Source organism: Mus musculus, chromosome 15, assembly GCF_000001635.26.
Source record: "Mus musculus strain C57BL/6J chromosome 15, GRCm38.p6 C57BL/6J".
In the NCBI taxonomy this organism is placed as follows: domain Eukaryota; kingdom Metazoa; phylum Chordata; class Mammalia; order Rodentia; family Muridae; genus Mus; species Mus musculus.
In genome coordinates, this window is record NC_000081.6 from 22547969 (window position 1) to 22575351 (window position 27383).

At 36.2% G+C, this 27383-nt stretch overlaps 1 protein-coding gene across 4 annotated transcripts in view; it reads left to right on the plus strand.

Moving 5' to 3' along the window:
* Positions 1-929: 929 nt before the first annotated feature.
* Positions 930-27383, plus strand: part of Cdh18 (cadherin 18) — a 928594-nt gene continuing 902140 nt past the window's right edge. For 3 of the 4 annotated variants that reach the window (XM_011245360.3, XM_006520094.4, XM_006520096.4), the window contains exon 1: positions 1044-1324. The gene's annotated coding sequence lies outside the window, so the exon portion shown is untranslated. Of the gene's footprint in view, positions 988-1043; positions 1325-27383 lie in introns of those variants that run through there. The other variant, XM_006520095.4, reaches the window with a different exon arrangement.

Sequence of the window (27383 nt, forward strand, 5' to 3'; positions counted from 1 at the left end):
TGTAGTGGTTGATTATAAGAAAGTAAAAAGCCATTAAAGGCCTGCTTGATCACAAAGGATAACAGTAAGGAAAGTGGTGGTTCTTGTATTAGAAACTGAGAAAGAATTGGGTTGAACTAAGAGCCTATATTCTCTTGTCTTATTTCCTTTCGATCTTCTCCCATTTTCTGGCAGCATGTGGGAAATGAATGCACTCTGTTCTCCAAAGGCTTATTTTGTATTTCTTTATGATGGCCAGTCACAGTCGCTGAGCAAGGAAAGTGTCACTTTAAGAAGAAAATCTTCTTAACCTTGAAGGTTTGAACAATGTGTGAGATGTTCTGTTTGATTCCCTCTGAGATCTATTTGTAGATTTATGCTCTCAAAAAATATTTTATACAGTGCCATCTGACTCACATCTTGTTTCAAAAATATCTACAAATATCATCTGTCACTTTTATGAGAAACAAAAATATTGATCACAGTTATCAAGAACAAAATGGATAACTCACACCATTCAACATACTGGGTGTTCTTTTACTGATCTGAGATACAGGTTGTTGGAGGCATTGTTGTTTCTAGCCCTTAGGAGATTCCACTGTAAGCAGCTGTGCTGCTGATATATTGGAGTTCAAAATATTATATTTATTCATTAACATTCTGCAACATGTCTCAAATAATGAAAGAAATGGTGAATATGTATAAGAATACATTTCTATCAGTTGGAAAGGAAGGGTTAAAGTTTTAAATGCAAAAATCTGTAATAACACTAAGCTTGCTTTGAGCCTCTGTTCTCTCAAATCCTATCGCTAAGGGAGATAAAATAATGAAAAAATACTTGGCTAAACTGCTGGCAAAACTCTTATTGTTTGTACCACTCTTGGAAAAGGCTCCTGGGACTAGCAGTGGGATCCTTGCTATTGATTGGCTGGTTAAATAGGGGACTATTAGCTTCAGACAGGCTAGATTGATTACATAGCAGCAGCAGGAGCTAAGACTTAGAGCTGAGTGAGCATCAGGGAGAGAGAGAGAGAGAGAGAGAGAGAGAGAGAGAGAGAGAGAGAGAGAGAGAGAGAGAGAGAGAGAGAGAGAGAGAATTGCTCTGTTGCTGCTGGTGCCGGGTAATCCTGCTTCCCAGCTGCCTCAGTCAACAACTTACTGACTGCTTTTTCTTTTACAAAAGGATGTCAGCTCTGAGAGCCAGCGAGAAATAACAGACTTCACCTTGGAATAGCTCAACATACTCGTGCAGCATTAAAGCGGATTTCAAGAGAAAACAAGAATCAAGCCCTAACCCAGCACCTTTCCCTTTCTACATTGCAAAGAGAACAGTTTCATGCTCCAGGTAAGGAAATTATTACCATTTTTTCCATGTGTTTCCTTTCAGACAGCCACAGTATGATACTTAGTAGCTATGCTTGCTTTCAAAACTGAATTTGCAGAAGAGCATTAGAGTCAAATCTATAAAGTGCAATGGCATATGTTTAAATGAATATATTTCCAGGTTTCCCACAAGTGCATGCAGTTTTAAATACAAACATCACATGATATGTTTATGCAGTATATTCTCCACATACGGAAGAGAATTACGCCAAGTCTACCCTTAAAATAGTAAGGGCATTCTAGTGACAGTGTTCAAACATGTTCAGAAATATTCTTTCTTTGCTGTTAAGTAACTTTAATAATGGAACCTTGTCAAGAAAGACCGTTATTGCATGAACTGTAAGTTTAAATTTGATGCAGACATAGAAGCTACTGTCTGCTTTCGCTTGGCTATTCTTTCTGAAATCTATCTTCTCAGTTCAGCTTTAACTTTTCAGAGTAAGCAAGCTCTGTCCCAACAATGTGACATTAGGCTGTCCTTATATTATGGCTGTGTATGCTTTGTTTGTTCTTGAAAGAGTCCCGTGCAAGGGAATGAAATCTGATTCCTGAGATGCTTAGGCATTCTGGAGTTCACTGCTGAGCTGCAGTCCTATCCATTAATATTTAAAATGTCAGAGATGGTATGTGCAGGCAAAGGGCCTGTAAAAATATGTGGTCTTTCCAATATGAAATTCTCTCCTGGGAGCAGGGTTTTAGAAAATGAATTATCAAGAAATTGTTGGAATGGAACAGACATAAGGGCTGGAGCAATGCAGTATCAATAGAGGTGACTGACCTGAGGGTGTGGGTCAAAATATCAACTGCAAGGAGATAACATAGTGATGAAAGGGGTCTATTTCTTGCTTGAGAGAAGTAAAATGACGTGTGATATTATCATGTAAGGGTATTTACATTTGTATCAATGAAAAGCTAAGGTACAGTGAGAGTTTTACTGTCCTTTGGAGTGAAGTTCCCTACGTTGATCCTTTTAGCAGAGAATATACCACTATGTGTTAAGTTATCAAAACTTTTGAGTATGTTATTCCATTTTTCAAATAATTGCAAGATTTCCAAGCCTCTTGGGAATAAAATATTTGAAGTTAAGAACCTAACTTATTCTGACTGTTATATTTGTGGTTTTTATCACACTTTAGATTTATTTTTAAATCATATATGCAAAACATATTTCTTCATTATATCACATGAGTTTCATTTATACTTTTAGATGATTGGATAATGCTCTTGGTCATGACAATACATAATAGGATAACAATAATGTGAATAAAAATTACATAAAATATGGCTTGGGTAGAAGCCATATAACTCTATCACTCTGTCTCTGTCTCTCTATTGCTGTCTCTCTGTGTCTATTTCCACATATGTAGCTCTGGGGTACTGCTTATTAGTTTAAATTGAGTCACGGGAACAAATTTTTATGTTTTCTTTTGAATATTATGCCTAAGAATATATTACCAGACTTGGAACTGAAGGCATGCTAGCATATACTTTTATTGATGCAATAGAGTTTTCTATAACAGAACCTCAATACTTGTTTTAAATTTGCTAAATCTATTACTACAATCAACATCCTGTGTTTATTATACATTCTGGTGTATGTCAAAATTGTGAGTAGCATTATGCAAATTTTATTTTATGAAAATTATTTGGTTTATCTTTTAAGAAAACATAACTTAGTTTCAAGTAAATGATTAATATTAACAATATTATATCTTAATAATTTTCCTACAACAATGTACAAATCTGTTTTTATAGTACAGTTTTCTTACTTCTTTATAGGTCATGTTGTATTATTCTATAAAAGAGACTACTCAATTGCGTTGTATGTTCTTCTGCACTTATTTAAATTTTAGTATGAGTATATGTAAATATTTATAGGATTTTTCTATAAGAATTATATTCTTCGTTTAAAAGCTTTCTGAAATAACATCATAAGCCCTGTACCACTCACGCTCTTCCAACACTCTCAATGTTTCTTTTATTCTTCTATTATTTCTTATAAATTTGCAATTTCTTTTAGAATATTTGATGTCCCATGTAGTTAGCAGGAAATATTCAATGATTGGAGCAAGAGAGTTCTTATTAAATCAGCACTTCAATTTCCAAATATTTAATTAACATGCCCCCTGCATTCTTCTTCTTCTTCTTCTTCTTTTTTTTCCTTTGCAAACAAGTACAAGGAAGACTAGTGTCCTGGGAGTGAGACACCTAAAGAGTCATTCAGAGTCTGAAATATACATTTTATTCAATCAGTTCATCTTTAGTTTCTCTCCTCTCTCTGCGTTTGTGAGAGAAGTCGATTTGACCTTTTATTCACCTTCTCATTAACTCCCATAGTATCAGGTGTCTCTCCTGATTACTCATTTTAACCATGCTGAAACATACATTGAGAAACGATGTTTGCCTCTGTTTCTGTAGCTCTCTGAACCATTAGGGGCTCTTTCTCCCCGCGCTATACTCCCCGAAGCACAGCAAGGTGATGCTGCTTTCTTGCAGCATCTAGTCTGCTTGGAAGGCATGAACACTTTTTCTAGTACCACCCACAAAACAGAAACTTTTAAGGTTTGTAAGAAGTCCATTTTCAAAGGAAAATAAATGTCTCCTCTGCTTCTCATTCTTAGAATTTCTTAATGTATATAAACATTTAACCTTTAATAGCTTAAATATAACCATGTTCATTTAGTGAAATTTAAAGGTTAGGGAGAGACCATTTTAAATAATCTAAGAAACTTATTTTGGCATTATTCTCAAATATCTGTCCAAGACAAAGACTCTCCCTGAATGCTGCTTTTCAAGTACTCTCAGAAAGAGCAAAGAGAATCAAACTAAGAGAGAGGATTTTGTATATTAAAAAGTACAGGAGAACAGGAAATAAAATGGTAGAATTAGTGTCAATCTACATGTGGGAGTGCATTTTTGAATTCTGAAATATTCTTTTTTTTTTCTTTTTGTAACTGTGAACTGTCATAGGCATAAACAAGATGTGCTATAACATCTGATTTTAGGAGAAAATGGTGGTCCTCATATCACTTTCAGACACAGTTGTTCCTGGGCCTTACTGTGGCCTTCTTCCAGGAAGGCAACCTGCTATCTCCTTCTCTATTACAGCCTGAAGATGACCACTTAATGCAAGACTTTTTCGACATTCAACAAGACTATATGAGACAAACATAAGCAATCTTTTTGGTGACTTGATGCAAGGCTTATATTATTGATCTGCATATGTATATATTCTAAAAGGAATGGATATTAGAACTACCTGTTATAGAACATCCTAAAGCTATCCAGATCAGCGATTCTCAGTCTGTGGGTTGTGATCCCTTTGACAAACTTCCATCTCCAATAATTTACACAATGATTCATAATAGTAGCAGAATTCCAGTGATGTAGCAACAAAAGTAATTTTGTAGTTGGGCATCACCACATGAATAGCTGGATTAATTGTGTTAACTACAATAAAGGGTCTGCAGCATTAAGAAGGCTGAGAACCACTGATCTAGATATTATTAAAACAAAACAATATAGTATTGCTTATTGACAAGATTATGAATGAGAATTCTCCTACCAAAAATTCATTGTCAAACTGTATGAAGGAGATTTTGGTAACTTTACATTTTTTTCCACAACATAATCTGTTGTATTAAATAAACACAGGGTTGAAGATAAGAGCTAAACTTAAATATAATCAATGAATAAAATTGTCAAATTTGCATTTAAATGTGTATGTAGCTCAATTTTTGCCTAGAACAAAAAGAATAAGATATTCATGTATTCATGCTTTCAGTTCAATCGTAAGTAAGTGAAAGTACCACTCACCTGATATGGAAATAAAGCTTTTCAAAATGTGTGTGTGTGTGTGTGTGTGTGTGTGTGTGTGTGTGTGTGTGTCTGTGTCTGTGTGTGTGTATTAGAGTGTATATGTATGTGTGTGTATGTGAGTGGATGAACATGTGTGTCTTGGTGTATGTGCAATATATGCATACTCATGTATGCATGTGGTATGCAGTGGTAACCTCCTCTCCATATAGCAGAAGTGTAAGGAGAATATCAGCTGACCTAGTCTATTATTCTCCACCTTATTCTCTTAACAGGAACACTTTCGTTGAACCTTGACCTAGGCTCGTAGCCAGTAAACACCACTGTCCCTCTTATTCTGAATCCCATATCTAGGTCTGGCCAGACAAGCTTGAACAATTTACCTAGCAGTTGTTAAACGTAATTTATTTACTTATTCACTTTACACCCTACTCACTGCCCCCGTCACAGTCACCCCTCCCACAATCCTTCCCCCACCCCTTCCCTTTGGGGCTCCCGGAGTCTGAATCATTACCAAAGAACATACAGTGGCTGTACCTAGGCCTCCCTAGTCATATGAAGTAGATGTGTAACTTGGTCTTCATGTGGTTCCTGACCTACTGGAAAGGATGCTATCCCTAAAGTAGTTGCAGGTACTCAGGATACCGAGCATTCTAAATGGATGTTAGGGATTTGAACTCAGGTTACTTGATTGTGCAAAATGCATGTTCTTTTGAGCTATTTTCCTAGTTTGTAGAGTAGGGATGTGGGTGACATTCTACAGTAGGCCATTAGCACATGTAAAAAGGAAGTGAGAAGGTTCTAACTCCAGTGCAACGAACTGAGACTGATAATACTGCTTAAGCAGAAGTGTTTGTATTTTATTGTTGCACTTTCCAGTGAAATGATTTCTGTGTACTCTGAGATTATCTTTCAGTGTTATGATTTTAAAAGATTTATTGATTTTTGACGTATTCATGAAAATTATGTCTCTGTACCATATTAGTGCAATTACTGCAGGTATCTGAAGAGGGTATTGGATCACTGAGAAATTAAGTTAGGAATGTTTACAAACCATCAAGTGTATGCTGAGACTCAAAGCCATCCTCTGTATTAGGGTCCAGTGCTCTTCACTACTGGCCAATTTCTCCAGATGAGATTTATTTTATATCATTTTTTTTTTAAAATTTCAACAGGTGTTTTTTTCTATGTTCAATATTTCCTTTCATTTTAGCCCAAAAGCAGGTATCTCTGAGATCGATCGATCAGCTTTTCTTATTACATATCAGACTTTGTCTATGACCTTAGATATGTGCATGAGCTTTCTCTACCATGTTGTTTTCAGCTCATTTAAATTCTTCCTTGAGTCATGCAGGTTAATATTTGAATACTATTCCTCATAACATGCAATATGAATGAGAGGATTTGGGCACAGAGTTCCTTAGACTAATAGAAGATAATGAATTTGAGTATGGTACACTTTTTGTTAATCGCAATATGGTGAGGGTAGGTTTAAGCATTGTCACACGGTCTCCGCATGTGTCAGCGCAAAGCATGGGGAGAAAGTTCCAATTCTCACCCTTTTAAAACAGAAAAACATACTGAGATTGTCCAGTAATTAACAGTAGTTATATGTAATAGATTTGTTTTCAGCATGCCAGGTGTGTTTCAGGAATGTTTACATATAATTACTTTAGAAATAGGTAAATTTTACAATAATTTTATGTGTAAAGAGAAATAAAATTATGTGTCAGGGGCCTAGTACCAGCTATTGTATGCTGCCTGGTTGGTGCCTAAGTGTCTCAGAGATCCTCAAGTGGGGGCAGGGGCAGGTGAGTTTAGACTGCTGGTGTTGTCCTCCTCCACAGTTTCTTCCACCCTTCCCTTATTCAGCCACAGGGCACCCCAACTTCAGTATGTTGGTTGGCTGTTATCTGTGCCTGTCTCAGTCAGCTGCTTGCTGGGCTTCTCACAGGGGAGCCAGGCTAGGCTTCTGTCTGTAAACTCACCAAAGCATCAGTAATAGAGTCAGGCCTTGGAGCCTCCTCTTAATATGGATCCCAAGTTGGGCCTGGCACTGAATCTTCTTTCCCTCATCTCTTCTCCATTTCTGTCCCTGCAGCTCTTTTAGACAGGAAAAATTCTGGGTCAGTCTTGTCGACTGTGGGACGGCAACCCCATCCCTCCACTTGATGCCCTGTCTTTCTACTGGAAGTAAAATCTACAAGTTCCCTCACCCCACTGTTGAGCATTTCATCTAAGGTCCTTGACTTTGAGTTGAGACTCTCACCTCCCAGGTCTCTGGTATATCCTAGAAGGTCTGGCACCTCCACCTCCCACCTTCTGAGGTTGCATGTTTCCACTTACTCTGCTGGCCCTCAGGGCTACACTCTTGTTTTCCCCTCACAATAACTGATCATGTTCTCATTTTCTCCTCTCCCTCACAGGTCCCTCCCTCCCTCTGCACCCTATGATTGCTTTCTTCTCCTTCCCAAGTGGAATTGAAGCATCCTCACTTGGGCCCTTCAGCTTGTTAACCTTCTTGAGTTCTGTGGATTGTGTCCTGAGTATTCTATATAGGGTTTTGTTTGTTTGTTTGTTTTTTGGCTAATATCTACTTATTAGTGAGTACACACCACACATGTCCTTTTGATTCTGAGTTTCCTCACTCAGGATGATATTTTCTAATTCCATACATTTGCTTGAAAAACTCAGGATGTCCTTGTTCTTAAGAGCTGAGTAGCATTCCATTGTGTAAATGAACCACATATTCTGTATCCATTCTTCTGTTGTGGGACATCTGGGTTTTTTTTTTTTCCAGCTTCTGGCTATCACAAACAAGGCCTCTATGGACATAATGCAACACATGCCCCTGTGGCATGGTGGGGCATCTTTTGGGTGTATGCCCAAGAACGGTAAAGCTGGATCTTCAGGTAGATCTACTTCCAATTTTCTGAAATCTGAAAATCAATCTGGAGATTGGACTGCTAGTCTTGTTGCCCTCCTCCTTTATTCTCTGTCCTCTTATCCCCATTCTATATCACTATACTGCTTTTCTCTTAGGAGCATCTTGCCTTTTGTGCCTGATATTGTATCTGATATCTCAAGGAATGTACCCTAGCTATTGGACCATTATAATTTTTACATTCTCTAGGTTTTGTTAAGATATCACATCATGTGTTCGAGAGGCTTTCTCCACTCAGGGTGTCGGATATCTGCCAAAATAATATTCCGAGAATACATTTTATTGCCTTTTGTCTGACGGTGTCTCTGCTTACACAGTATTTTCTGGGGGAATTCTGACATTTTATTATTTTGCCCACTGCTTTGCCTTTAATAGACTTCCATAATGTTATAACCCATGTAAGGCAGTATAATGTTTTTTGAATGGCTCTCTTCATAGAGTATTATGAATTTCAAATTGTTTATATTTTTCCATTGTTTGATAGCTTATTTCATTTTTATTGCCAAATACTATCCTACTAAATGGTTGGAACAGTTTCTTCTCATGCGTACAGTGACAACAATGTGCCTTGGTTTTTTATAATTTGAGGAATCATCGATCAACGTTCTGTGACTAATTTTGGGCAACATTGGTTTGTTTGTACATTTCAGCTAATAAAGGGAAATTTTATGATTATGATTGCCTGACTGTGTGCTATCTGCAGTTTAATCTCATAAGAAACTATAAATTTGTCTTCCTAAGATTGTGCTATTGTTGGGTTTCCAATAGTAAATAATGAAAGTTATTGTTCAACATATTTATCAGATTTTGGTGATTAGATTTTCATGTTATTAAAAATTACTTTAATTTTTGAGATTATGCTGTAATTACACACTTTTATCTTTCTCAATTAAACCATTCTATATAATCCTCCTGGCTCTCTTTCAAAATCATGGCTTAAGAGATATGCATATACTTCTGATTGTTTATACCAACTCATTCATTGTTATGAAAGATATCAAACAAATTTTAGTCTTCAGAATACATATTGATAGTCAACTGACCATGCTATTTTGGACAAATTATTTTTATATTTCTATATTTGCCAAACAAATGTAGGAATATGGAAGTTTAGATCCTGTGGAGTCCTTTAATTATTTATTAACTAATATTATTTGTAACTTATAATTACAAGTAAAAAATAGAGTAACAGAATTAAATAGATACATTTTTACATGCAAAATATACTGTTAAAATGATTTATCATTACTTTGAGATTATAATATAATTACACCCGCCAACGTCTTGTTCCCTTTCAAATTCACTGTCCCTTTCGAATGTTTGTTGTTATATACACATGTATAAATGGAACCTACTTAATCTGTATAATGTCACTCTTACATATGATTTTAGGACTGAGCAGTTGATATTGAATAACCAGTTGGCATGCTTTTCTCTAGTTAAGATAATTTCTCTAATTCTCAACATTCTTTAGATGCTCAAAGTTCTTAAGGGAAGTTGGAGGCTTCTTTCATTTCTCTGTACACTTTAGCAAATCTAGCATAGTCTTTGTTCAACTTGTGTTTAGGCAGTCATGTTAATGAGACTTTATGGGTATAGCTTCTGACATTCCTAGGAGATGCAATCTCATAGCAACTCCCTGACTCTCTGGCTGTTAAAATCTTTCTGCTCTTTCTTTTTCAATAATCCTTGAGCTTTAGGTGCAGAATTTTATTACACATGCATTCATTAGGCATGGTTAACACAACCCCCTATATGTAAATATAGTCCTGACTCTGCGGGGCAGTGAGCAAGGGTTGGGGTGGGTGGGGATAAAGGGAGTGGGAGAAAACACACACCCTGCCAGAGTTCCGGTGCTCTGGGCAGGCATATAGGGAAGAACTGCTGCACTCTTCCATATGACCCATGTGGGTGCCTGGCTGTGTGAAGCCACTAAATCACTCAGTGGGTGGTGGACAAGGCACAGTTCTAGGTACCAGGTTCTCAGCCTTGGGCATCTCATGCTGGACACCATGACGAGCTGAGAACAGAATGAAGGCCCTGCGGGTGGCTCAGTCATCCCTGGGGCTGGAGGGAGGAGAGGGCAGGGAGAAAGGGAGTCGCTGAGTGGTTCCCATGTGAGCATGAGTCCTTGGTCTGGTCAGGGGCTGGAGTGCAGGAAGACCTTCAGGCGGGAGGGTAGACCCCGCTCCTTAGGGGAAACCCTATCTCATCTCATCTTTCAATCAAGACACAAGGCAGGCCTTGATGATCAGAGACAGTCTATGGTTTTAGAGCTTTATTGTGGAAAGCAGGGGGAAAGAGAGAAGGGAGAGAGAGGGGGGGGTGCATGGCCATGGAGAGAGGGGGGGGAAGAGAGAGAAGGAGGGCTAGAGCAGAGAGTAAGAAAGGTGAGAGCTTAAAGAGAGTGAGGAGGGGCCAAGCAGCCCCTTTTATAGTGGGCTGGGCTATCAGGTAACTGTGGGGAGGAGCATACCTGGATATAGTCAGGTAGCTGTGAGGGTGCAGTCTAGCCAGAATTCCAGAAGCTTGGGACATTGTTTATGTGACTTATAGTCACAGAATCATGGAATTGGGGGCTCTGTGGTGTCAGGCACCTGACTCTGGAAACATGGCTTGCTTTTCTGTCCCTTGTAGAGTTTTCTACTGGGTCACTGGAGCAAGCCTCATTCAACCAAAATAGGCTGCCTATCAGCGCCCCACATTCTCCTTAAGGAAACTGCTGTTTTCAATAGATGGAGATCATTACACAAATCTACATCTTGAGAATTTTTATGGTTTTGAACATAAAGCTTCCATTGTTAACGAAATATATATTATGAGTTAATTATATCCTTCCATTGATATTGTGTTACTATTATATGTAAAACTGATCCCCTTTTAAAGATGAAGAGTACAATATCTGTCATATATATTAATGTATATTATTGGAAGAAATACACTGAAACTTGTACTACAAACAATTTGAACTTATCCTTGACTACCTTACAAATAAATGAGATTCTGACTATGGTTATTTTATTTCCACAATTACTGCAGGGGGGTGTCACCAGTAATTTACTATTTTAAATGCAGGCCTGGCTACTTTTGTAGCAGTAGACCACAGATACTTACTGTTTCTTGTGGCCATGTGCTCATGATTCCTCTCCACTCATGGCAGCATCCTCCCTTCTCTCTTTCCTCCTCTTTCCCCCCAGTCTCTCCTCCAACCAGGTCACTGCAAAACTTCCTACCTCTAATCACTCAAGTAACTGGCTGAAGCCAACTTGATTCAACCAATAGTTTTAAACCAAAGAATAATGTTTGCATGACAAAACCTCATGAACATAAGTCACTGGTAGGCCTAGACCTTTGGGTATAGAATTTAGCTGTACAATATATAGCAATAGATTAAACCATAACAGAAACTGAGTTTCTTAGTAAAAGGAAAGACATGACTTTTGACCATGTTCTCATGCTTTATGTGTTCTTTCCATTCCTTCTCCATCATCTCATTGGAGAGAGAAGACAGTGTGGTCTGTTGAACAGCCTTGTCTTCAAATCCTTGTATGAATCTGTGTTGCTTATAAACATGAACAATGTCAGTTAACTTCTCTCTGTTGACTCTTTAAATATAACATGCTAGTTTATCTATTATGACATTAAATATAACAAGAATAATGCCCTTAAAAATGAAAAGTGCTATAAATAAACACGAAGTCCTTATACAGTAAATTGCATATATTCCTCAGGAATAAATATAAAATTTTGTGGTGAAAATATTTTTAAGACAGAAATCACAAAGATAACAATTTAAGCTCTCTCTTGCTCGCCCTCCCTCCCTCCCTCCTTCCCTCCTCTTCTCCCTTCCTCTCTTCCTCCCTTCCTCCCTCCCTCTCCCTCTTTTCTCTCTCAGTTGAAAAGATGTTAATCTTGGAGCCAAATATTTGGATCACTTTCTTATTTTAACACTTAAATTTTTGGAACTTCCTAAATCAATGAACACACACACACACACACACACACACACACACACACACACACACACACACAGTGTATCATGATCTTTTCTATCCAACGCTGTGTTCTATGTATTTACATAAGTGTATTTATTCGTGTATTTATCCCCAGGAGGTTGCCATATTCTCATTCTCTTAGACATCATAAGCTTAGTTGTTGACTGAGAAGTGTACTCAAGGTAATTTCTAATTTCTACTATCTAGCTGTAGAATTCTTCTGACTTAAATCAATATCAGTTTTGCTTTTGTCTGGAATCATAGAAAGGGCAGTTCATTGCCAAGAATATTTTCTGACAAACTAAACCTAAAATCTACTGAGAGAAGAGCACTTTGAACTACAGCAGCAAAATTATTTCTGAGAGTAATAAAGTTTTTTTTTTTGAAATCAAATTTCAAAGCTGTATTTTGCAATACATTTGTAAGAAGTAGAGCAGGTCATATTCACTGACATCTAGGACTTTTCAACAGACCAAGATACACTGCATATAGATGGCATGCATGATTTAGTTAGAACATTGCATCTCTCTCTGAGTGACAGAGTAAGGTATTCCCAGAAGGAGCAGAAAATGGACAATGTCTTTTAGATTTGAGGTATATAAGTGTGGGCTGTTCATTAATTCTAGTCCTACGAAGAGAAAACGATCAAACTTGAAATGATTTCTCAACATAGCTTAAATATAACAGATTGAAGCATATATATGCATATATACATATATAAATATATAAATACTTGTGTGTATGTATATGTAAAAATCTAAAAATCTTGTAAATATATAAAAATATCAAGGCCTTCTGTTTTTGAAACTGTGTTTCATGCTATGCAATTCATTCATTTTGTTCGGTGCAATTCAAGTAGCCATGACAATGAATAAAAATAGACTAAGATCCTCCATCTACATAACAAGATAGAAAATTGCATCACTCATCCATCTCTTCTCTTTGACATCCTTCCATCTCATCTTCTGAGTGTCTGTGCTCAGGATAGCAAACAACATTAATACTTTTTTGAATTCCTTTCCTTAGATCCACTAAGAATACGATAGATTTTTGAAGGCAAGTTTGAATTAAGAAACCCTTGTTTTCTTTGCCTTGGTCCGCTCTTGTTATCTTAGTGTTTTCTTCTCTGTACACAATGCCTCTGAAACCTTTGCTTCCCATTTCTGTCTGCTTCTGAAACTCTCTGGATTCAGATCACAGGAACCAGGAAAGATGGAACATGGGTCTTTGTTTTCATCTGCCCCCACTCCTCCATCTTTCAGGAGTTTACATGCTTTCAAGCAGCTGTCCCTATGAAAATTAAATATTTCAAAGTACTTTGTTTAACAAATAAGAAGGAATTAAAGTCCAAAAGAGTGAATTTATACCACTGGCTTAAAAACATTTATTGTTACCTAAAGGAAGTGAGAAAAATTATGAGGGAAGTTTCTCTTATTCTTCCATTCCTGTGGTTTTGGGCAGACTCTTTGCTACTTCATTCTTCACTTGTATTTTCAGTCCACCAAGGTATATACCAAAATCCCTTGTACTGTTCGAATTCTTGACTCAGCAGTGATGAAATCGAATTGAGACTGGAATTGAATACTAGAAACATGGAAACAGTAACTAAAATGGCTTATGCATAATGACTCAAGTTATTTGTGTGATCACGCCCTTGCCCTTGAGCAGCGATGAGGTACTTGTTATCAGTAAATGGCGTGCAGAGCTTCTTTAGCATGCAATGTTTCCACTCAGTGAAGCAGTCAATCATGTCTGCTGGTGTTGATGAACAACCTCTAGAAGCATGGTTCCAGGATCCCTGTTAGCTCTTCACTGTTTAGTCTGTCTAGTTGTACAGCTGACTCTGAGATTGTAAGGGGGGATTCATCATTTTCACTGTATTTGAGAGCTTAGAGGTAAGCAAGAAAACAAGCCAAGAAAAGCACACACATAAAAGCTTGGCTTTAAATCATTAGATCCGATTGTTTCAGGAGAGTCAGAAAGCTTCTAAGGGCAGTGGAGGGCTTTAGGGTTAAGCTAAGAAGCTTAAAACACTGAGTTTCCCTAAGCCTCTCTTGACATCCTTCCTTCTTTGCCTGAGGAGATCAAGCTGACCTGGCTTGTAAATAAAATAGGAAATCACTTGAGGAACTAGGCCTGCAAAGGTCTCCCAATTTCCTTCATATTTACCCTTCCCCTAACTATTTCCTGACCTCATTAGTTATACCTGTGGCTTACTATACCCTAGCAACATAGCTAATAGCATCTTATCTGAAATGAACTTAAAAGTGTGTTAATTAATAATCCTAAAAAGGCTAGGTAATATTAGTAGATTCTTAAATAATTAGGTCGAAGTTGAAAAACATGTAATACTAGATTTAACTAAATTTCATTTTCTGAATAATATACTAGGAATTTTAGTTCAATAGATATGATTCCATTCCAGAAAATAATTCCAAATTTGTATGTAGTTGGTGACTAAAATATGCACAAATCTCATTTGGTGTCCTTACATTTGAATAATGTGATAACAAGGAAAATGACCTTCTATGATTTGCTGCCTGGTGTAATTTATTTTTTAATTTATGAGTTATTTATTTGAAAGTTTTAATACATTTAAAAAAGCTATCATAAGGGGAAAACACTATATTTTAAAATGTATTTAATAAATCTATTATATTACTTACCATAAGAAACACCGTGTTTGTTACTTCTCCGCAGTGATGCGGTAGAAATGGCTTCACTGTTGTTGTCTAACGTTTGAGCAGTCAAAGCCATGCAGCAAACCCAAGTGCCAGAGGTGAGAGGAGCTACTTACTGTGTAAATCTGAGGAACAAAACATTAGTAGGAGCGTTTTTACATGAGAAAACTGTTTAACAACATGTTCAAAAGTTGAACATGTGAATAAGGACCTTAAATATAATCAGCACACATTTTTCAAACCCAGGGAATTAAAACCAATAACCACAATAACCTGTTCTTTTACTCAATTCCATTTTACTTTCTTAAATTCCTTCTTGAGACAAAGAAAAGTAGACCACATTGTCATCAATTAAATGGGAACATAAGGATGATATTCTAGTCCAAATCATGTGTAGAAGTGTATAAAAGGAGATGCTGGATATGCCGTTTATACTCAAGCACGTGAGTTCAACGTGCTCATCATGGGTGGAAAGTTGTTTGTGTGGCTTACATGCTGGCGTGAATGTCACGTTTTCTGTTCCAGTTTAAATAATATCTTTATATCTAAGATCTCTTACATATACTGTTGGAAAATATTTCCTGTCAACACCAATGGGATATATTTTACACAACATGGTCTGCTAAGTTTTTACCTGTATCGTATCTAGCAGAGTACTAATTTGATTCGATGGGTTTCTCTAAAAACGAGCATACAATGTTTGCTTTGTATGGAATGGGGATGAAGCTTGAGAGGATATTAAGGGTAAAAATAATCAAAATACTATGTATAAAATTCTGAAAGAACAAGGAAGTTATAAAAACAAGTAAACAAAAGCACTGTTTGTTCAAGAAGCCATTGAGTTCTAGTATATTTAATTCCCAATGGCTCACACTAGCAGCAAGATATTGATAAGTTTAGATGTTGTTCTTCATGTGATACAGAAATAGCAAACATGAAAAGAAACAAGATGTGGGTAGTTAGAGCATTATACGAAACGCATTCCTACATACTGTATGATTTATTTCCCAGGACAACTGTCGTTAACCAGGAGCTAACTATAGCTATTGAGCAAAGAGTAGGCAAGACACTTATGGCATATAAGCAATAATGAACCAATAAACTAAACATAAAGCACTGGTCTACTGAATTATTATTAATAACTCAACACAACCTTCAGTGATTTGACTCCTTTTGCACATTTTGAAATTGTAAACCGGTTGTTGTTGGTTTTTTTGATATGATTTCACACCTAATTATGTTGTTCTTATTAGGTAATATTACTAGAATTTTTTAAATATCTTCAATATTTTAAAGGAATTTTAAATTATATAGAATATTTTATTGATCCTACAACATTACAGGATGTTGTCATTTTATTGGATATCCTCTAAACTTGATGGAAGACCTGGTGGCTAAGAATGCCACATACTTGAATCATTCAGAGACAGGAAGCTGGTTCTGACATGGAAATTTGATTCCTGTCATTTTAGTACTTGAAAGTTCTATGTACACCAATGGAGGAGAAAAGTAAATTGGTAGTCTTCTTCATTTGTGAACACTGAAAACTATAATAAATACTGACCATGTCAAACATGCCCACTCTTGCAACATTGGTGACCTTGGAGAATATGAATGTTCTAGGAGTACTCAGCCATTTCCTCATGGGCTTCACAGGTGGAACTTATACATTACAGCATTAACAGAGCCAAAAAAGCCATGGTGAGCTATGCTGTTTGGTCACTTGAATAATCTTTTGTTATTATTTTGTAAATTAAACTCAGTATAAAACTATGTCTTAAGTTTATCCTTATAGCCATATATACACATCTCTATTGTTATCAAATAAACTATTTTATAGTAGAGAGTAATCAATATAAAGATGCACAACAGATCAATGTATAGATGAGTAACTATGGAGTGTGGAATATATATATATAGCAACCCCTTCCTCAAGATCTCTATAAATGTAATTTTTATTTGCCTGATGTAATTGTCACGTAAGAGGCTTACTGCTGAACAGACACATCCTTTCAAGCTCTTTCTGAACTCCGGCTGGCTGCTTCAATCCAGCTGTGCTGGACTAAGTCCCTCTCCAAGGTCAATGATTTAAACTGGTTTCTCTCAGCTTCTAAGCGAATTTCTCTGTTAGTTGTCAAACTAACTCTGGCGATCTGTTCTAAACTTCTGGCTCCTCCTTATTCTTGGGCTTGTTCTGTCTTCGCCTGCATAGAAAACTATCCTGGTAAAATCTCTCTCTCTCTCTCTCTCTCTCTCTCTCTCTCTCTCTCTCTGTGTGTGTGTGTGTGTGTGTGTGTGTGTGTGTGTGTGTGTGTGTGAGTGTCTCACTGACCTTTCCTCATGAGAGTTGAGCATATCCAATATCTGACTCATTCTGAAAAATCTTCCTCTGATTCATAACTTTTTTTTTTTGCCTCTTAATAGTCTTCCTTTTCAAACAAGGTGCTTTTTTTCTATAAACTAAACTTATCGACATTGTTTGTGATTAAAGGTGTGTATTAAATATGTCTGGATTGCAGCCAGATCCTTTGCCAGAGTAGCCATGTTGCTGGATTAAAATTTCTCTCCAGATCTCTATCATTTGGGAAGAATGGCCAGGCATACTTTAAGAGCCGGTAGACAGCTTTACTGAAACAATAATTACTGGACACATAGGGCCCTTGCACAAGTGAACTTGCAGTGAGTGTGACAAGGTTTTGAGTGACTACATGTATGAGGTCTGCCCAATATGAACCAAACAAAATTCCAGCAAAGCTAAGGAAAGAACATCGAAGTCTCACCCCTAGCTGAAGATAATTGGAAACTAAAGAATGTTGCTAAAAGAAGAGTCATATTTGAGAGGCAGTGCCACAAAGAGGCTGACCATATTCTACTAGATACTTGTATACCTGAGAACACCAAGCACCATAATATGGAGTTCAGGAGAAACATTTTCATATGTATTTTGTCATTACCATGATGACTTTGGGAAAAACAAAAATAAAAGGTTAATGGTGATATGTTCTGGGTCAATTTTTCAGCAGAGTGTGCTTGTTTCTATTTGCTACTTGACATAGGAACAACCTGGGAAGAGGGAGCCTTAGTTGATAGATTTATCAGATCTATATATATATATATGAAATTGTTTGTTTTGCTTTGCTTTGTTTTAATGAACTTTGATGTGGATGATGGAGGGGCAGCACACTATGGACAGTTCCAGTCCTAGACCTGGGAGGTATTAGAAAGGTAGAATTTTCTGTACCCATTACAATTCCTACCATTATTTCCAGCAATACTGGACTGTGGCCTGAATGTATAAGCTGAAACAAACAACAACAACAAAAAATCCCCTAAGTTCTTTTGGTAGATGTTTTAAAACAGCAACAGAAAAGAAACTTGAACACACACCTAACGCTACTGAGTAAACACTCCAACTCCCATTTAAGTATTTTTATTAGTTAGATACCAATTGATAGTTTATTTGTATGTTATGTAATAGCTAAGGAGTGTAATATTGATACCAAGCAGTCTTTCAGTTGTTGCCATATTTTATTTCTAGTCATGTTCTAAATGCATTACTCATTAAATATTCTGTAATGTTCTTTGGTTATAGGAAGAAGTTAATGTTTCTCTGTTTATCAACAACAATTTTAGATCACTTAATATCAATTTATTTTCACTTATCAAGAATATATCACCTGTTATGTCTTTAGGGAGAAAATAATTTATTATTTTATCATAAACTTTAATATTTATGAAAAATCATAGCATGTTCTTTTGTTCATAATTAACCATTTGAATGAAATGAGTTCTATAGATCTAACAATTCTTCTCTAGAAACTTAGATTTTCAAAAAAAATCCTAGGGTAGATCATGCTTTGAACCTTTTGTGAAAAAGCATAACATTCTTTTATTAAACACGGATATAAGTCAGTAGTTAAAAAATCATTAGATATGCTTTAGTAACGAGTTGCATGCAAAGCTCTGTTTAATCATTAAGCTGGAATTATTTTAATTCACAGAATTTTCTTCTACTGCACTTCTCTTTATTATTTCTCCCCTTGAAGAAGAACCCCCAAGGATGTGGGCCTTATAGTTTGGCAAGCTAGCAGAAAAACAGAGACTCCATCTCTAACCAGCTGTCAAATAAGAATTGGGGGATGGGATAGTGGCATTGCAGAGGGGAAACTGAGAAGGGGGACAACATTTGAAATGTAAATCAATAAAATAACTAGGTTTTAAAAAGTAAAAAATAAGGAATTAGCATAGAACCTGAGATTGTCCTGTGACCTCCACATTGTAGCTGTGTATGTGTGTGTACACACACATACACAGAGAGAGAGAGACAGAGACAGAGAGAGAGACAGAGACAGACAGAGACAGACAGAGACAGATAGAGACACAGCGAGAATATAAAAGAAGAAAAGAAGAAAGAATAAATGAAATATGTCTTAGCTCTCTCTCTGCTCTCAGGATGAATTACTACACAGACATCAGAGCCTTAGCAGGTGCATGTCCTATAGCTTTACATTGCCCACACTGAAGAACCATAGGCTGAAAACCTATTATTTACAATAGCTCAGATATCTTGTGATCTATTTTAGTGACACAACGAGAGCATTTCTCACAGGGACTCTGACAAGGATACTTGGAGGAATGGCTTATTATCCAGAGATGTCTCCTAGTTTGCTCTGATACTGAACTTGTTTTGATTTTTAATAGATATTAGTTTGGTTTTCTCGTTGTGTTGTTTAGACATGGCATCACTGGATTTGTATGTGGTTGATTGTTTAATCCATGAAAATGTATTTTTAAAATTTTTTTTGGTTTCTAAAAAATGTATTTGGGTTGAGATTTTCATTCTCACATAATAAAATGCTAAAAGTTAATTATAAGTGTGTTTATCCATCTTTCTATGTAAAGAGTCTGAAAATAGAGTGTCCTCTATGAATTTCTAAAAGTCATAAAAGACCTGGAGCACATTTTATTTTAGGACAAGTCCCTTTAAATTCCATGTCTCTGATAAAGTTTAGAAATCTGTGACAGCATGGGACCTGATGGCTGGAAGTGCTGATTCAGTCCTTGAGTTTTCCATGTCAAGTTCTCACCTGCACTTAGCAGCTGTTTATTGCTTGGTTCACTGAAGCATGGGATGCTGAACTAAGCCACAGGTCAATAAAGCCATTTGCAATGATCAACCCTCTGAGAGAGGTGATGAATCAACCAAAACTCTTCCGGCTGAAGAGAAAATTTGCACTTAAGGTAGTAACATATAATCAAATGAATCAGCAGCCTGCATATCTACCTAATTAATTTTACTATCTTGGGGGAGGCATGAAACAAACTTTAATGCTTCTTTTTTTCCTTCATTGGTGATGTTAGTGGTTTGACATCAAATTCTGCGGACAACCTTTAATCCCTGGCCTTTTAAGTACTTAAAGAGTGATTTCTTGATTTTTATATATTAAAGCCTTTATTCATTGTTTTCATATCCCTTTTGTTTCTCAGCAGTATTTTAACTAGTTTGCAAAAAATATTTTGTAATACTTCTAAAAGGAGATTTTAATACTTCAATGCAAGCATAAAAAATACTTTTGAATGCTTACTAAATATCATATATATTGCATGATATATTAAATTTAATACTCATAATAATAAACCATACTTAATAGTTTGTGTTTTACTGCATTTGTTTAATAAAAATATTTAGAAGGTCATTATAGATAGTTCATAGTTACATAGTATTCAAAAACTAAGAACAGTGTTTCAAATGTACATAATCATTTGTTTTCCAAACAATTATGTCATTTAGAAATAATTTTCATCAGCTAACATTCATCTGCTAAAACTTTAATATAACTTAAAATTTTAAAATTGATATTGAATGATAATCCACAATTGTCAAATATAAATATATTGGTTTGTTACACTCATTTATCAATTACAAGATTATCAAACAACAAAATGACCTATTTTTAAGTTTCACACAATATGGTAACACAGTAACAACTGACATCAGTTGTCTCACATAATCATATGTATTCCAGGTTCAAATGTTCTTACCATGTTATTTGCTAGATAATAGATCACATTTAAATATATAATTTGGATGAAGATACATATAATCAGAATTTTAGAATTTTTCAGCTTGAACATTTTATAGAAGTTTTTTCTTTGTAAGTTTTTTAAACTTCATATTGGTGATATAAGAAAGTTGGAAGTTTTGGATAATTTAGGTATTTTATACATATTGCTCTTAAATAGTGATTAGGCTCTAATGAAACTTAACAAGTCGACAGGTATTTTATCAGCACCTACTTTGCTAAGCCACTGTTAGAGGTGTTTTGTAAAATTATCATTTTATGTAAAACAGAACCTTGGCACATGCAGTTGTCAATCATAAAATCCAAATTAAATAGGTGTTTAAGATTGTAACATGTATTTCTCTGACTCTATGCCCCAGTATAGGGGACTGCCAGGACCAGGAATGAGAGTAGGTGGGTTGGGGAGCAGGGGGAGGGGTGAGGGGATAGGGGATTTTCAGAGATGAAACAAGGAAAGGGAATAACATTTGAAATGTAAATAAAGAACATATCTAATAAAAAAGGAAAAAGAAAAAGAAGACTGTAACATGTAGTCAAAATAGTGAATGGAGTATTTGAAATCATTGCAATTCACAGAATTAGTGGAATCTTCAGGTAAATGTGTTCCCACAGGCTCTAACCAATAGAAATCTCTAGGATATGTAGAAGGAAAATGACAGAGACATTCCACTCAACTGCATTTGATTAATTTAAATCATCTTCCCTATCAATGTTTACACAATGGAAGATCCAAGTCTATACCATGAGTTCTAAAGATTCCTGGGAAATCATCAGGCCCATATGATAGTTCTATGAATTTATTAAATATTTTACCATGTTCATCTCTTTTTCATTAAAAATTGTTCAACGCGGGAATGAAACTACATCATGTTAAAAGCTGAAAAAGTCCCTACCAGATTTCAGGTCAAAAAACGTTCTGAAATCACTAAATATAAAACTTTTTCAGCACCTGTGTCTTGATATTTCTGGGACCTTGAGGTAGGCCAGTTCCTTTGCATCACTCCTGTTTGGCACTGCCAATTATGTCTACAGTTTCCTACTCCAAATGTTCACACAGTGCCTCAGGAAGACATTCACTGAACTTCATGCTAGATCCTGTTCTCATCTCAAAGTTCCTCAGGGCTCCTCTTTGATTTTCTTACCTTATGCCACTACCTAGGTTCACTTCCTGTCCTATAGGTCCACACAGAGGAAATTTTCAATAAATTAATAGAAGGAAACTTCTCAAAACTATAGAAAGAGATGTCTGAACAACATGTAAAACAAAACAAAACAAAACAAAAATGGTCTACAGAATATCAAATAGACAGAGTCCTGAGAGTTTGAAGCAAGGTTGCAGCAAGAAAAAAAAATACATTTATACATTATTCAAAATCATTTATTTTAATACTTTTAAATTTCAAGCTAGATTTATTCATGAGATATGTAAAGAAGAATGTATATGAATGAGGAGTTGGTATCCTGAATGTAAACAGAGTCTATGAATATTAGAAGGAGATGAAACCATGTGTTACCCTGAACATGAAGAGGAATTTACAATCTAACATATTTGCTTCATGCTAGTTGAAGCACACAGATATGAGAAGACAGAGAATAGTGAGCCTCTTTTAAGAACTGTCTGATGATTTAGACCTGATTTTATAAGAAGGCTGATTTTCAAGCTAAGGACAATTTATATGGAAAGCTCCTCAGAGACTGTGACTTCTGATTTAGAGCTTTTATTCCCCCTTCCCCCCGCAAATGACTGTTTCTGAGTCCTGTTAAGAGTATCAAAGCTGCCTTCAGCATATCTGCTGCTAAGTATATATACCACACTTTTAATCAGGTGAAGTTCTTTTAGTTCTGCTGAACCTTTTGATGGGAAACTGACTACAAGTACTCTTAGCTTTCAACCTGTCAGGACAGTATGAAGCAAATTTAATTGCTCTTAAAATACACTCCTAGTTCTTATACAGAACACGAAAATATTATGTATGGAAAAGGTAATAGCTCCTGTATGTAGAACACCTCAGTGAAGAATGCCTTCAGGAAATCACAAGGTTTCAATGTCTGCTTGTACTATATGTTACTAATGTGAAATAAAATGACAAGATGATACTCTATTTTTGGTACAAAAGAATGGATGAGGAGACCTATATACAGAAATTTTACATAAAGAAGGATCTATTTGAAAAAGAGTGGGCATTGTTCTTGTCTAGAGTTGTACTGAGTTGAAGAAATAGGGCACAGATATATGCAAATGTAAAAGAATCTTGAGAAATTATCTGAAATTTTAGAAGAAACTTTGCAGGAATCAGCTGTTGATTACATATAATAAAACAACTGTTCATATTGGCTAGTATTATATGGGAGTAGAATTAAGAGGAATATAGCTTTTTAAAAATCTTTATGTATAAAAATAAAAATTGTCCACAGAGATAATATATAGAGCAGTATGTATGGGTACAAGAGAGAAACACGTGTGTGCACGCGCACGCACAGACACACACACACACACAGACACACACACACAGACAGACACACACACACATACATACACACACACACACACACACATACAGGATGAGGTTGGGAAGACAGAGAACGAGAATATTGTTAGTCTCTTTGTTTTATCAGATTATTAAATGAACTTCAGAACTTCGTCTTTGTGTCATTATAAGAAGATTAATTTAATAGGTTCCTTCTTAAGCCATCATACTTTCTTGTAAGTTCCAAGAGGAGATATTTGATAAGACACTGTTGGGGATTTGATTTGTACCTCCATGGTAATTTTCTCTTCCGCTGCAGATCCCTGCCAACAGTTGATTCTTTGACTGGTCAGTAAAGAGCCAATGGTTGAGTAGATAGACACAGACGGGACTTGTAGGATTCCTGGACAAGAAATACAGAGGAGAGAGGGGAGAATTGTCATGACAGGGAAGCCAAATGATCAGACTTAAGAGCTACAGGAAAGAAAGCAACAAGCCATGCAAGGTTCAAGGAAGTAGCACCAGTGGCCACTCGCCTGACTGGGTCTATGGTAGCAGAGATGAAATAGATTTAGCAAGTGTTAACTCAGGAATATAAGAGGGGAGTAAGTTAGCCATGTGGAGGTTCTGGAGTGGCCCAGCCATCGAGCTAGATAAGGGATATTAAAATACAAAGACTGTGTGTGTGTGTGTGTGTCTGTGTGTCTGTGTGTGTGTCTGTGTGTGTGTCTGTGTCTGTGTGTTTCCATCCAAGATCTACAGAATCTGGGGCAGGTAGAGTGAAGCAGGTGACCAGCAGCCTGGAACTCAGAGCAATTTAAAGACTTACCACATCAAAACAAAAATATTTCCCACTTTGAATGTGCCTATCAACATGGATGAAATAGTATTTAATCAGGATTCTTGATCTGAAATATAGTTTTCTTATTTGAAGTATATTACTGGAATAAAATTTTATAATGTTATAATGCAGTCAATAAACACTAGCTATTGTTTCTATTGAAGCTCTTTGTGTGAAGAAGTCTGGCTCTTTTGCCAAGAGCACAAACTATAAGAAAGACTTTATTATCTGGACAATCTTCAAATAACATCAGTGCTACGGCAAAACAATTTTACATAGATTAAAATTATATGTAAAAAGTAGAATATATTACTTTAGGACATTTTCTTACTTATTTTCAATGTATCTGTAATATGAATTTATATCTTTTTTGAAGCAAACCACTGAATTATCAAATTGTACAATTAAACTATTACATTTTTCAACATTTGAAAATACTGAATATAAGATTTTAACTATGGAACATGATAAATTGGTTTTCTTGGTACACATATATGCCCAGATTCATATATTGGTTCCTGTATATGAGCATATATCATTTCCTTTGTATTTTCCTTGCAAATATTTGGCAAATATGATAGCTACTGTGTGGTATTCCTTGAGAATTTCCTAAGATATTTAATTTCACTTTATGTTAATGCCACTATGTATAGAGTTTTACATATTTTTCTCATTAAAGTAAGTCATGGCTATATGTTAAAGAAAGATCTAGAGATTTGGCTATTTGTTGAGAACAGTTTGATCTGAACAGTATACACAAAGTAAAAGGTGGAAGATAACCCCGTGAAAACCCTCTCATGTCAGCAGCAAAGCACAGACACTCATTAAGAAGCAAAGGCCACCCCTGGAGGAAGTTCATGATTAAAACAGGGTGTATTTATGTATTTTTTCTTTCTGTTTTTATTAACACTATGTGGAAATCAGATAGTGGCCCATGACCCAGAAGGCAGAATTACAAGCACAAATTTAAACTGAAGTAATTTAATGAATCACTTCCTTAACAAAGCTAGATGTTAGCTAAGAAAGCACTTCAGACCTTTCTTTCAAAGGAGTTTTAAAACTTATTGGGTTTTTACAATTGTCTGAAAGTTGAGAGCTGATTTTACCACCACCCCCTTTGGACACATTTCCTGGTGACACAAATCTCTTAAAGAAAATAAAAGGCTCATCATTAAGGAAGAATCAGGGAATGGAGTCCAAATAAAAATTTTTCAGGTAAGATTTATCTCATGGCAGAAGTTTCATATGAGAAAGACATTGACAATTGTTCCCAGTGGCTCTTTTGCTTATGAGTCTATTATTTCAGAGCTTCTTGGTGATATATGCCTGTGTTTTATTGGCTCCTGCAGCACATTTCTTATGTCTGTCTGTCTGTCTCTCTGTCTCTCTCTCTCTCCCTTCCCCCCTCTCTGTCTGTGTGAGTGTGTGTGTGTGTGTTTAGCTTATGTATGTTCTATCCCACATGCATAAACACATTTATCCTCACTTTTTTATTGAATATTCTGATTTGTACTGTTTATCCTCTGTTTAAGGCAATTTTATCTACTATACATGAATATCCTTTATCATTTAACTAATAGCTTTTCATGCTATGTAATAAATATTTTCTTTTAGAATGCCTCATTGAGTTCTATCCATAATCCTTTTTAGTTATTCTTAGGTAGATATTTTTGTACTCCTTACTGAAGAAGTAAATGGAAATTAGAAATCATCTATAACCCACTTTTGCAAATTCAAATGTTATTTCTTGCCATATAGTAAGTTTCCTATGATGAAAATTTTATTATTAAATGTTAAGCAGTTGTGGCTATAACTCAGTGAGTAGTCACATACAGTTATATATGACATATATAAAATTATACACAAATGGTAATTTTAGTGACTAGAGTTTAACTTTCATGAAGTCCAGGATTTTACCACCAGAATCACCAAACCCTACAGGTTCTGGCTCACATCTTTCATCTAAGTGTTTAGGATATGGAGATAGAATGACTCAGTGTAAACCTGGCTTATGTAGTGATTTGAAGACCAAATCAGGATGCATGAGACCCAATCAAAACAAAAGCAAAACCAAAAGTAAACAAATTCAATAAACTACAGCAAACTCATAAGTATATAAAATTTCTTCTCTTTAACAGTCATATTTTAATGTGATTTTCCATAAACACTAGAAAGGTATGGATCTCACTTGGAGACCTTGTTTATACAATTCTGTTTAGATCATGTTCACTCCAAATCCCTTTGATTCTTCCTAGAATTTACTTCACCTGTATATGCTCCTACCTTCATATCTTGGTTTTGTGAGTTCAGTAACCCATTTATTCCAGCCTGTGCTGACCATATACTTTTGCAAAGCTCACCCACTGGGACATGATAGACTTACTAGGAACTACACAGAACCCATGTGGGGAAACTCATAGGTGAACCTACTCTTATTCTGCTGACTGTACAGAGTAAACAAATTGCCATCAAATATTGTACCTCTCTCTATGAGCTTTCTTAGAACTCTCAGACCTCACCAGAGATGCTGTTCAATACAGAAACATGTGGCTAAAGTTAAAAGAATGCATGTCCTTGGAAGGATTCATTGCAAATGGAATAACTAAGTCACAGTTACTCCCAAGGCTTGGGAACTCTCACAGGAGAGGCATTAGATAGACTCTAGTGGAAGAGCCTAAGGGAAGAAAGAATGAGAGCAAAGCGGTATCCTCTGTACATGCTCTGGACATGACACTTAGCAACTCTCAGCAGCTGTGTTTGACTGCAGGGGGACAAGGCACCCAATAATTGATCACTAAGTAGAAAGTGTGTGGTGCACCTGTCCTCCATACTGAGGAGTAGGGAACAGCTGTGGCTTCTAGGTGAGAGAAAGTCATCATTCTTGTCCTTTTTCTATTAGTCATTTTATTTCTTTATATTTCAAATGATATTCCCCTTCCCAGTTACACCTCCATCAACCCCTTTCCATTCACACTCTCATCCCTCCCCTTTGCCTCTATGGGAGTACTCCTCCACCCACTCACCCATTCCTGCCTCACTGCTCTAGCATCCCCCTGGGGTATCAAGCCTCCACAGCACCAACGGCCTCCTCTCCCACTGATGTCAGATAAGGTAATTCTCTGCTACATATGAAGCTGAAGCCATGGATCCCTCCATGTATATACTCTTTGGTTGGTGGTTTAGTCTCTGGGAA